This window comes from Choloepus didactylus, chromosome 1, assembly GCF_015220235.1.
Source record: "Choloepus didactylus isolate mChoDid1 chromosome 1, mChoDid1.pri, whole genome shotgun sequence".
Lineage (NCBI taxonomy): Eukaryota > Metazoa > Chordata > Mammalia > Pilosa > Megalonychidae > Choloepus > Choloepus didactylus.
This window is the reverse complement of record NC_051307.1, coordinates 3304622-3316695: the sequence shown is the minus strand read 5'-3', so window position 1 is coordinate 3316695 and position 12074 is coordinate 3304622. Positions and strand designations below refer to the sequence as shown.

The 12074-nt window shown below is 41.4% G+C and overlaps 1 protein-coding gene across 3 annotated transcripts in view; it reads right to left on the bottom strand.

Annotated features, from left to right (window-relative positions):
* The window catches only part of LOC119529975 (heat shock transcription factor 2 binding protein), a 152450-nt gene that overhangs the window by 74947 nt on the left and 65429 nt on the right, over window positions 1-12074 (bottom strand). The window lies entirely within an intron of this gene.

Sequence of the window (12074 nt, the reverse complement as noted above, 5' to 3'; positions counted from 1 at the left end):
TTTATGCTTAGAATAACTCAAGGCTGCTTGAGTGAAGTGATCTTAATAAACAGTTGTGGTTTTTTTGTTTGGTTCGTTGGTTTTGGCTACTGAAGACTACACTAAGCACTTTCCAGCTAAAGAATTATATTGAGTATTTTTTCTACTTATCTAGCTATCACTACCACCCAGTCTCAGACCAGCACAGGCTGGCAAATGCACGGGATGTATCTAAAGAGCAAAGGCTTTTTGAAAATGGGCTGATTTCGTACCACAAACACAGAGAGCTGGGCAGAACTTGCCACGTGAACCCAACTAGGGTGACTCCATGTTAAAACAAACATATCAACATTTTCCAGAGGATTTAAACTCATAACATCATATTCAAAATGTCCAGGATACAATCCAAAATTATTCAGCATACGAAAGAAGGAAAACCTCAATTCACATGGGAAAAGACAGCCAAGAAACACTCAGTGGTCACTCTTCTCTGTAGGTCAGGAACTGCTTCCACTGAAACTGGATCCTTAAACACAAAGGGGATGATCAGACCCCAAGTTGGCAGAAGCCTAAGCGGCAGCACCTAATCACCAAAGACATGGTGCATGTAGCTACCGCAGAAGACAGCAGAGCCAAGGAGGTAATCAGAATAGTCTGATTCACGAGACCAATGGTGGTGGCTAGTAGGTCATGGGGTACCTAGAAGTAAAACAGATGGGCATTCTGCTAAGTTCTTGATCTCTGTAAGCAGAGGAGCTCTAGGTCAAGTGAACGACAGTCTAACTTGAATCACAAAAACAGAGTCACAGCCCCTCAGTTTCCAGACTTGAGACAGTTTATAGACCCAGAACCCCTAGAATGAAAGGAAGATGGGTTCCTTTGGCTCCAGAAGGACCCTGCTACACTGCCAAAATTTGTACTGTTAACCTTCCTCCCAGCCTTCCCCAAAGAGATCTACGGCCTTTTACCAGGGTGACTGTGCATTGCAGAAAAGGAACCAATCAGACATTTCTGCAATTATTAGACAGTGGCTCTGAAGTGACATTAATTCCAAGAAACCCAAAACGTCACTTTGGTCCACCAGTCAGAGTAGCTTATACAGGTCAGGTGATCAAGTTTTAGCTCAGGACCATCTCACAGTGGGTCCAGTGAGTCCCCAGACCCATTCTGTGATTATTTCCCCAGTTCCAGAAAGCATAATTGGAAATAAACCTACACAGCAACTGACAGTCTCCACGTTGGTTCCCTGACTCGTGAAGTAAGGGCTATTATGGTAGGAAAGGCCAAGTGGAAACCACTAGAAGTGTCCCTACCTAGCAAAATAGTAATCCAAAATTATTACTACATTCCTGGTGGGAGTGCAGAGATTAATGCCACTCTTAAGGACTTGAAGGATGCAGGGGTGGTGATTCCCACCACATCCCCATTCAATTCTATTTGGCCTGCGCAGAAAACAGATGGGTCTTGGAGGATGACAGTGGATTATCGTAAGCTTAACCAGGTGGTGACTCCAATTGCAGCTGCTGTTCCAGATGTGGTAACATTGCTTGAGCAAATCAACACATCCCCTGGTACCTGATACACAGCTGTTGATCTGGCAAACGTTTTTTTCTCAATAGATGTTAGTAAGAACCACCAGAAAGAGTTTGCATTCAGCTGGCAAGGCCAGTAGTTTAAATTCACTGTGCTACTTCAGGGGTACATCAACTCTCCAGCCCTACATCATAATATTGGCCGCAGGGATCTTGATCATTTCTCCCTCTCATAAGACATCACACTGGTCCATTATATTGATAATATCATGTTGATTGGACCTAGTGAGCAAGAAGTAGAAACTACTCTAGACTTATTGGTAATGTATTTGCATGTCAAAGGACGGGAGATAAATCCAACAAAAATTCAGGGTCCTTCCACCTCAGTGAAATTTCTAGGTGTCCAGTGGTGTGGGACATGTCAAAATACCCCTTCTAAGGTGAAGAATAAGCTGTTGCATCCGGCTCTCCTACAACCAAAAAAAAGGCACAATGCCTAGTGGGCCTCTTTGGATACTGGAGGCAACATATTTCTCATCTGGGTGTGCTACTCTGCCCCATTGACTGCGTGACCTGAAAACTGCTAGTTTTGAGTATGGACCGGTTTGTTCAGACTGCTCTACAAGTCTTGGGCAATAAGATCCAGCAGATCCAATGGTGTAGGAAGTTTCAGTGGCAAACAGAGACACTGTTTGGAGCCTTTGGCAGGCCCCTACAGGAGAATCACAAGGCATTTTGGAACAAAGCCCTGCCATCCTCTTCTTTTGAAAAACAGTTTTTGACCTGCTACTGGGCCTTAGTAGAGACTGAATACTTAACCATGGGCCACCAAGTTACCATGAGACCTAAGTTTCCCATCAAGAACTGGATGTTATCTGAACCACCAAGCCATGAATTTGGGCATGTACTGCAGCACTCCATCATCAAATGCGAGTGGTATATACACAAGATCAGGCTCAAGCAGGTCCCCAAGGCATGAGTAAGTGTTCTAGTTGGTTAATGCTGCCGGAATGCAAAACACCAGAGATGGATTGGCTTTTATAAAAGGGGGTTTATTTGGTTACACAGTTACAGTCTTAAGGCCATAAAGTGTCCAGGGTAACACATCAGCAATCGGGTACCTTCACTGGAGGATGGCCAATGGTGTCTGGAAAACCTCTGTTAGCTGGGAAGGAACACGGCTGGCGTCTGCTCCAAAGTTCTGGTTTCAAAATGGCTTTCTCCCAGGATGTTCCTCTCTAGGCTGCAGTTCCTCAAAAATGTCACTCTTAGTTGCACTTGGGATATTTGTCCTCTGTCAGCTTCTCTGGAGCAAGAGTCTGCTTTCAACGGCCATCTTCAAACTGTCTCTCATCTGCAGCTCCTGTGCCTTCTTCAAAGTGTCCCTCTTGGCTGTAGCAGCTTGCTCCTTCTGTCTGATCTTATATAGTGCTCCAGTAATTTAATTCAGACCCACCCTGAATGTGAGGGCCAATAACTCCATGGAAATTATCCAATCAGAGTCATCACCCACAGTTGGGTGGGGCACATCTCCATGGAAACACTCAAAGAATTACAATCTAATTAACATGATCGGTCTGCCCACACAAGATTACATCAAAGATAATGGCATTAGGGGGACATAATACATTCAAACTGGCACAGTAAGCTACCTGAGGAAATGGCCCAAATGCCCATGGCACTCACTCCTGACACATAGCCTTCTCTTTCCCAGCCTATAGCCATGATCTCTCGGGGAGTTCCTTATGATCTGCTGACTGAGGAAGAGACAGTTCTGCATGATATGCAGGCACCACCTGAAAGTGGACAGCTGCAACAATACAACCCCTTTCTGGGATGTCCCTGAAGGACAGTGGTGAAGAAAAATTCTCCCAGTGGGCAAAACGTCGAGCAGTATACCTGGTTACTTGTTTTGCTTGGAAGGAGAAATGGCCAGAGATGGGTTTGCATACTGAATCATGGGCCATTGCTAATGGTTTGGCTGGATGGTCAGGGACTTGGAAGGAACATGATTGGAAGATTGGTGACAAAGAAGTCTAGGGAAGGGGTTTGTGGATAGACCTTTCTGAGTGGGCAAAAAACATGAAAATATTTGTTTCCCATGTGAATGCTCACCAGAGGGTGACTTCAGCAGAGGAAGGTGTTAATAATCAAGTAGATAAAATGACCCATTTGGTAGATACCAATCAGCCTCTTTCCCCAGCCACTCCTGTCATTGCCCAATGGGCTCGTGAACAAAATGGTAAGTAGAAGGGATAGAGGTTATGCATGGGCTCAGCAATATGGAATTCCACTCACCAAGGCCAACCTGGTCACAGCCACTTCTGAGTACCCAATCTGCCAGCAACAGAATTCCGCACTCAGTCCCCGATATGGCACCATTCCCCAAGGTGAAGAGCCCGCTACCTGGTGGCAGGTTGATTACACTGGACCACTTCCATCATGAAAGGGGTAGTGTTTTGTTCTTAGTAGAATAGAGACATACTTCAGATATGGGTTTGCCTTCCCTTCAAGCAATGCTTCTGTCAAAACTACCATCTGTATCCACCATCGAGGTATTCCACACAGCACTGCTTCTGATCAAGGAATCCACTTCACAGCAAATGAAGTGAGGGAATGGGCACATGTTCATGGAATTCACTGGTCTTACCATGTTCCCCATCATCCAGAGGCAGCTGGGTTGATAGAACAGTGGAACGGCCTTTTGAAGACTCAATTACGCTGCCAACTAGGTGGCAATACCTTGCAGGGCTGGGGCAGTGTTCTCCAGGAGGCTGTGTATGCTCTGAATCAGCGTCCATTCTGTGGGGCTATTTCTCCCATAGCCAGGATTCACAGGTCCAGGAACCAAGTGGTAAAAATGGGAGTAGCATAGGGGACTCACTATTACCCCTAGTGACCCAAGAGAAACAATTTTGTTTCCTGTCCCCGTGACCTTAAGCTCTGGTGGTCTATGGGTCTTAGTTCCCAAAGGAGGAGTGCTCCTACCAGGGGACACAACAATGATTCCACTGAACTAGAAATTAAGTCTGCCAACTGGTCACTTTTGGCTCTATATGCCTCTGAATCAACAGGCAATGAAGGGAATTACTGTACTGGCTGGGGAGACTGATCCTGATTAATTACTGTACTGGCTGGGGTGACTGATTCTGTGTAGTACTACACAGCAGAGGTAAAAAAGAGTTTGCCTGGAATACAGGAGATCCCCTAGGGCATCCCTTTGTACTACCATGCCCTGTGATTAAAGTCAATGAGCAGCTTCAACAACCTAATCCAGGCAGAACTCTTAATGGCCCAGAAACTTCAGGAATGAAAATTTGGGTCACTCCATCAGGCAAAGAACCACGACAAGCTGAGATGCTTGCTGTGTGTAAAGGGAACCGGGAAAGGGTAGTGGAAGAAGGTAGTGATAAATACAAGCTATGGCCACAAGGCCAATTGTAGTAACAAGGTTGGGGATCACTGAGTACCCTGTTTTGTTTACATATACACATAAAGAAAATATCTTTGTTTTCTTCCCTATCTTATCCCCTTATCATATAAGTTGTGTTTACTTTATGTCATAGTGTACAAGTTACAGGATATCAAGTATAACAGTGAATATTAGCCAAGGACTTGCATCCTCTTCTGAGAAACGGTCAGTGCAGAACAGCTGAATTATGTTAGTCAAACTATGCCTGTTATTGTTTTTATTTAGAGATTAAGCATACTTTAAAGAGATGTGTATGCGTGCCAAGTTAATGGCTAAGTTCCTCATCAACTTAGCTAGGTTATGGTTGTTCGGTCAAGCAAGCAAATACAAGCAAATCCCTGAGAGGGTATTTCATAAATTGAAATAATCAGTTGATTGCATCTACGGCTGATGACATCTACAATCAACAAAGGAGGATGCCTTCAGCAACAGGAGAAGTCTCATCCAATTAGCTGAAAGCCTTAAAAGCAGAACTGCTGATTTCAGCAGTCAGAAAGAATTTCCATTTCTACCTCAGCCAGCCAGCTTCACCTGGGGGAATTCATCAAACCTTACAGTCTGCCCTATGGAATCTGGATTTGCCAATCCCCACAGTTCTGAGAGCCAATTACTAAAATAAATCTCTTAATATTTATATAAATACACACATATACGTTTATATACACATATACATACATAGTCAAGCATACATACAGTCAGTTCTGTTTCTCGGGAGAACCATGGTTAATATGCAAACACAAGCATATTAATAATTATAGTAAATGTAAACAGTCTAAATACACCAAATAAAAGTCAGAGTTTGGCAGAACGTATCTAAAAAAATACAACCCTACTATACGTTGTCTACAAGAAACTCACTTCACATTAATGATAGATGTAGGTTAAAAGTAAAGAGATGGAAAGGGATATAACATGCAAAGATTAATCAAAAGACACTGGAATGGCTATATTAATATCAAAGTAGACTTCAAAGCAAAGAATTTTAAGCAGGATAACAAAGGACATTATAACAGTAAAGAGGTCAATTCAATAAGACATCATCACAATCCTAAATATGTATAAACCATCAAGAAAAAACTGATTGGACCCAAGGAAGATGCAGGAAAGCCACAATTATATGGAGATTTCACTAGGCCTGTCTCAGCAATCAACAGAACAAGTAGAAAGTCAGCAAAAGTATAGAAGAACTAAAAAGTAGTAACAACCAACTTGACCTAATTGACATTCATAGAACACACACCCACCAACAGCAGAACATACATTTCTTCCCAGTGCACATGGAACATTCACCAAGACAGACCATGTTCTGGGCCAAATCTCAACAAATTTAAAAGAATTCAAAGCATGTTCTGTGATCATGATGAAATTAAATTAGAAATCAATAAGAGAAAGATGTCTGAAAAATCACAAATATTTGGAAATCAAATAATATACTTCTAATTAATTCATAAGTCTAAAAGGGAGTCTAGAGGAAAATTACAAAATATTTTTAACTGAATGAAAATGAAAATACAACATTATCAAAATTTGTGGGATTCAGCTAAAGTAGCACTCAGAGAAAAACTATAGCATTTAATTTTAACACATAATAAAAGAGAAAGGTCTTGAATCAACGACATTAGCTCTCACCTTAAGAAATATTAAGAAAGGAGCAAATTAAACTCAAAGGGAGCAGAAGAAAGAAGATAAAAATATTAGGGCAGAATTCAATGAAAATGAAAACATAAAAATAAGAGAAAAAATCTATAAAGCCAAAACCTAGTTCCCTAAAAAGATAAATAAAATTGATAAACTTTCAGCAAGATTGAAAGAGTAAAAGGTGAAAAGACACAAATTACCAGTCATCAGGAATGAGAGAGTAAACATTACTACAGTTCCCACAGACATTTAAAACAATAAGGGAATACTAGGAACAAGCCTCTGCAAATAAATTCAACAACTGAGATAAAATGAACCGATTCCTTGAAAACCACAAACTGCCAAAATTCACCCTAGATGAAATAGATAACTATTAAAGAAATTGGATCCATAGTTTAAAAACTTTCAATAAAAAAGACCTAGACGGTTTGCCTAACTCTTCCAGACATTTAAAGAAATAAGAAATGCCGATTTCAAAAAATCTCTTCAAATGAAGATGAGAGCAATTCCCAACTCATTTAATGAAGCCAGCAACAACCTGATACCAAAACCAAAAACAGCTCAAGAAAAGAAAACTACAGACCAAGATTCCTCATAAACACAGACATGAAAATCTTCAACAAAATATCTGCAAGTTAAATAAAGAAATACATATAAAATAGAAAATACCACAAGGAGCTTTATGCCAGGAATGCAAGGCTGGTTCAATATTAAACCACATGACCATTTCAATTGACATAGAAGATGCATCTGACAATATTCAACATCTATACATGTAAAAAGTCTTAGTAAACTAGGAATAAAAGGAAACATCCTTGTGGTGTTTTGAGGCAGTATGTAACCCCAGAAAAAAAAAGTTCTTAAATTTAATCCATTGCCTGTAGGTGTAAACCTATTGTAAATAAGACCTTTTGATGAGGCTAATTCAGTTAAGGTGTGACCCACCTCAATCAGGATGGGTCTTAAGCCTCTAACTGGAGTCCTTTGTAAAAGAATGAAATTCAGACAAAGAGAGAGAAAGCCACAGAAGCAAGAAGCAGAAATCAATGAAACCTGGAACAGAAGAGAGAGAACAGTAGACGCCACCATGTGCCTTGCCAGGTGGCAGAGGAGCACAGGATCACTGGCAGTCGGTCTTCCGGAAGAAAGCATCGCCTTGATGATGCCTTGATTTGAACATTTTCCTGGCAAAACCAGGAGTGAATAAATTCCTATTGTTTAACCCAACTCCTTTCATGGTATTTGCTTTGAGCAGCCCAGGAAATGAAAACAATCCTCAACCTGAAAAAGGGCATCTACAAAAAAAACCATAGCTAAACATCACTCTTAATGGCAAAAGACTGAATGTTTCCCTCCTAAAATCACTACTATAGCACTGCTGGAGTTTTCATCCAATGTTATCAGGAAAGAAAAAGATATAAGATGCATCCAGATTGAAAAGGAAGAAGCAAAACTGTCTTTACTCATAGATGACATGATCATCTATGTAGAAAATGTGATTAAATCTACAAGAATGCTACTAGAAAAAAGTAAACTGAGTTTAGAAAGATTGCAGGATATAAAAATCAATATATTAAATACACAAAAACATTATATGATAAATAAAATATATATGTTCTGGTTTGCTAATGCTGCCATTATGCAAAATACCAGAAATGGACTAGCTTTTATAAAGGGGATTTATTAGGACAAACTCACAGTCTAAGGCCACAAAAGTATCCAAACTAAGGCTTTCTTAGATACAACAGCAAAACCAAAACCCATAAAAAGCAAAATTTGAAAATGGACTCCATCAAAGATAAAAACTTCTGCTCTTCAAAAAACAATTTAAGAGAATAAAAAGACAAGCCACAGTCTAGGAGAAGATGTTGCAAGTCACATGTGATAAAGGACTCATATCCAAAATATATAAAGAACCCTTAAAACTCAGTAATAAGAAAATCAACAAACCAATTTTTAAAAATTGACAAAATAGGTGAATAAATACTTCACCAAAGAAAATAGACATACAGCAAATAAACACAAGAAAAGAAGCTCAAATCATTAGTCATTAAGTACATGCAAATCAGAGCCATAATATAATGTCATTCTACAGCAGGTAAATCAATGACTTCAGGTACAGAAATACCCATTTTATGACCAGGTTAGTGGGCCTCCCAGTCACGGGCCTCACCCACAGCCAACTCATCTTCCAAGATATACTCAGAGTGTTATTTTCCATAAGTGTAATAATTAATAAATTCTGTAATTTCTCTTTTCTAAAATTTGAATACGCTTGGTATCTTTCAGACGTCTTCTTTGCCTACAGGATAAAATCCAATCCTTGATGGGACATGCAAAGCCCCCATGTGATGCCACACACGCCTGTACTGCTGAACACATGAAGACACACACACATCAGGGCTCTTCAGATACACCCAAATACGCGGAGTCCCCAAACAAAATGCACTCTTTTACTTGTTTGCAAATACACCTCCTCTGTGTGCAACATGTTTTCTGCCAACCTACCTCCTTTCCCTTCCACTTTGCCTATTCAATAAACCACTTCTTTTTCTTCAAAACAACCCTACAACACTTCCTCATGAAGTCTTCCCTGATGCCCATGGCACAATCAGATGTGTCTTCCTCTGTGTTTACAAAGTACATGGCATATACCTCCACTAACATATCTCATGGGCGTGTAATTAAATGTGTTCTTATCTGCTCTCCTTCCCCAGACTCTGAGTTCCTAGGGGGCAAGTACTAGTTCAACCTCCTATTTGTAGCCCAGCAGCTAAAAAGAGACTGAGCACCAAAAAGACCCTGGCTGATCTAAGATGGTGGTATAGAGAGGAGTGGAAGCTAGTTAGTCCCCCTCCAACAACTAAAACAATCCAGGAGCAATAGTAAATAATCCACAATAACTGTGGGGGGACAAACATGACCGTCCACTCATCATACACCAACCTGAATTGGGAGGAATGCCTGAGATCACAGCATAAAATCTTTAAGTAAAAACTGCGAATCCAAATCGGGAGACCCCTCCCCCTACAGCCCAAACTGCAAAGCCTTATGGTGCAAAAGAGAAGCTCTTTCCCAGCAAGCTAATATAGCTCAGCTGAGCTCCAAATGGGGTTTTAATTAGCAAGTGTGAACTGCTCACTATGAGCTACAAATCCCCAACAAGCAGACAGAGGCTTTGGGTGACAACTGACCTTGGAGAGCCGGAGGGTCACCTCAGACTAGCCCTGAAGGGAACTTTCCATCCCTTTTTTGGCTCAGTGGAGAAAGCCTCAGTCATTTTCAGTTCCCAGTGCTCTGACCCAGACAAGGTCACAGAGAGACCATTGAAATGCTAGTGACCTCCCCTAGGGCATCTATCTTCTCTAAGAGGAAAGGGGTGGGGCCCAGCTCTACCACCTGCCTTCCATTCAGAACCAACCCCAGAACCTGGGGAAAACAGCCACGGGCCACACCTCCTTACACCAGTCTTGAGCTACAGGCTGACAGGCACCACCTGCTGGGCAGAAAAGCACAGTGACCTGAGGCATCAGAGGGTGTACCAATTTTCTAAGACATACCCTCAGGGAAACCAGATACTGAATATTTCTTCCTTCTGGGACCTGAGCCCATTCTGGTCTGGGAAAACCTGATTGAGGTAACCAGGTAAACCATGCCTAGACAACAGAAAACTACAATCTACACTAGGAGGGGCGAAGTTATGGCCCAGTCAAAGGAACAAACTTACACTTAAACTGAGATACAGGAATTTAAATAACTAATACTAAATCAATTCAAAAAGCTTACGGAAGATATGGCAAAAGAGAAGAACTGTGTAATGAAAACACTGGGCTTACATAAGGTACAAATTGAAAGTTCAAAAAACCAATAGGCAGAATCTATGGAAATGAAAGGCACAACATAAGAGACGAAAGATACAATGGAAACATACAACAGCAGATCTCAAGAGGCAGAAGAAAACACTCAGGAAAATGGAGAATAAGGCACCTGAAAGCCTACACGCAAAAGAACAGATAGAGAAAAGAATGGAAAAATATGAACAACCTTTCCAGAAACTTAAGGACAAAATGAAAAGCAAGAATGTATGTGTCACTGGTGTCCCAGAAGGAGAAGAGAAGGGGAAAGGGGCAGAAACAATAATAGAGGAAATAATCAATGAAAATTTCCCATCTATTATGAAAGACATAAAATTACGGACCCAAGAAGCACAGCATACCACAAACAGAATAGACCCGAATAGGCCTATGCCAAGACACTTAATAATCAGATTATCAAAAGTCAAAGATAAAGAGAGAATCCTGAAAGCAGCAAGAGAAAAGCAATCCGTCACATACAAAGGAAGCTTGATAAGACTATGTGCAGATTTCTCGATAGAAACCATGGAGGCAAGAAGGAAGTGGGGTGATGTATTTCAGATACTGAAAGAGAAAAGCCACCAACCAAGAATCCTATATCCCGCAAAACTGTCCTTCAAATATGAGGGAGAGTTTAGAATATTCTGAGAAACAGACAATGACAGAGTTTTGTGAACAAGATACCTGTTCTACAGGAAACACTAAAGGAAGCACTGCAGACAGAAAGGAAAAGACAGGAGTGAGAGGTCTGGAACACAATTTTGGGAGATAGTAGCACAGCAATGTAAGTACACTGAACAAAGATGACTGTGAATATGGTTGAAAGAGGAAGGCTGGGACCATGTGGGACACCAGAACAAAAAACGAACAATAAAGACTGGGACTGTGTAACTCAGGGAAACCTAGGATGCTCAACGATTGTAATAAAAGGTACAAATATGTTTTTACATGAGGTAGAATAGATGAATGTCAACACTGCAAAGTGTTAAAAACAGGGTGGGATTGGGGGGAAAATATAATCAATGCAAACTAGAGACCATAATTAACAGAAAAAAAAGACATTGGCTAAATCAGCTATCAATACATTTCTACATTTCTTAGGTCTCTGGTGAAAATATCACAGCATTCTACCTACTAGCACCCAATGGGAATAGAAACAAGTTATCAGGTACAAGGGCATTTTTGGTTTTCTCAGATTCCTCAGATTTGGTGCCTGGATGCAGACTACCGGAGTTCCCATTCTGGCTCCTTCACTAATTGGCTCTGTGGCCCTGAGCAAGATGTTTAACTTCCCTGGGACTCAGTTTCCTCCTCTGCTCAATGGAGATAAGAACAGCCCCTAGTGGGGTAGTTGGGAGGAGCAAACAATTTAATACATGCAAAGCACCAAGAAGACTGCCAGGTACATGGGACGTGCCCAGAGGCTGATGGCTCTGATGATGAAAACTACGATGAGGATGATGATGACGGCTGCTGCGACATCATGAGTGCTGAGGCCTCAGACCTGAACCTTTGCACGTGCTGTGCCTGTGCTGGGGACCCTCCCTTCCCCTCCCCCCACCTCATGCAGCTGGCCTCGCACAGCTGCCTTCAGGTGGC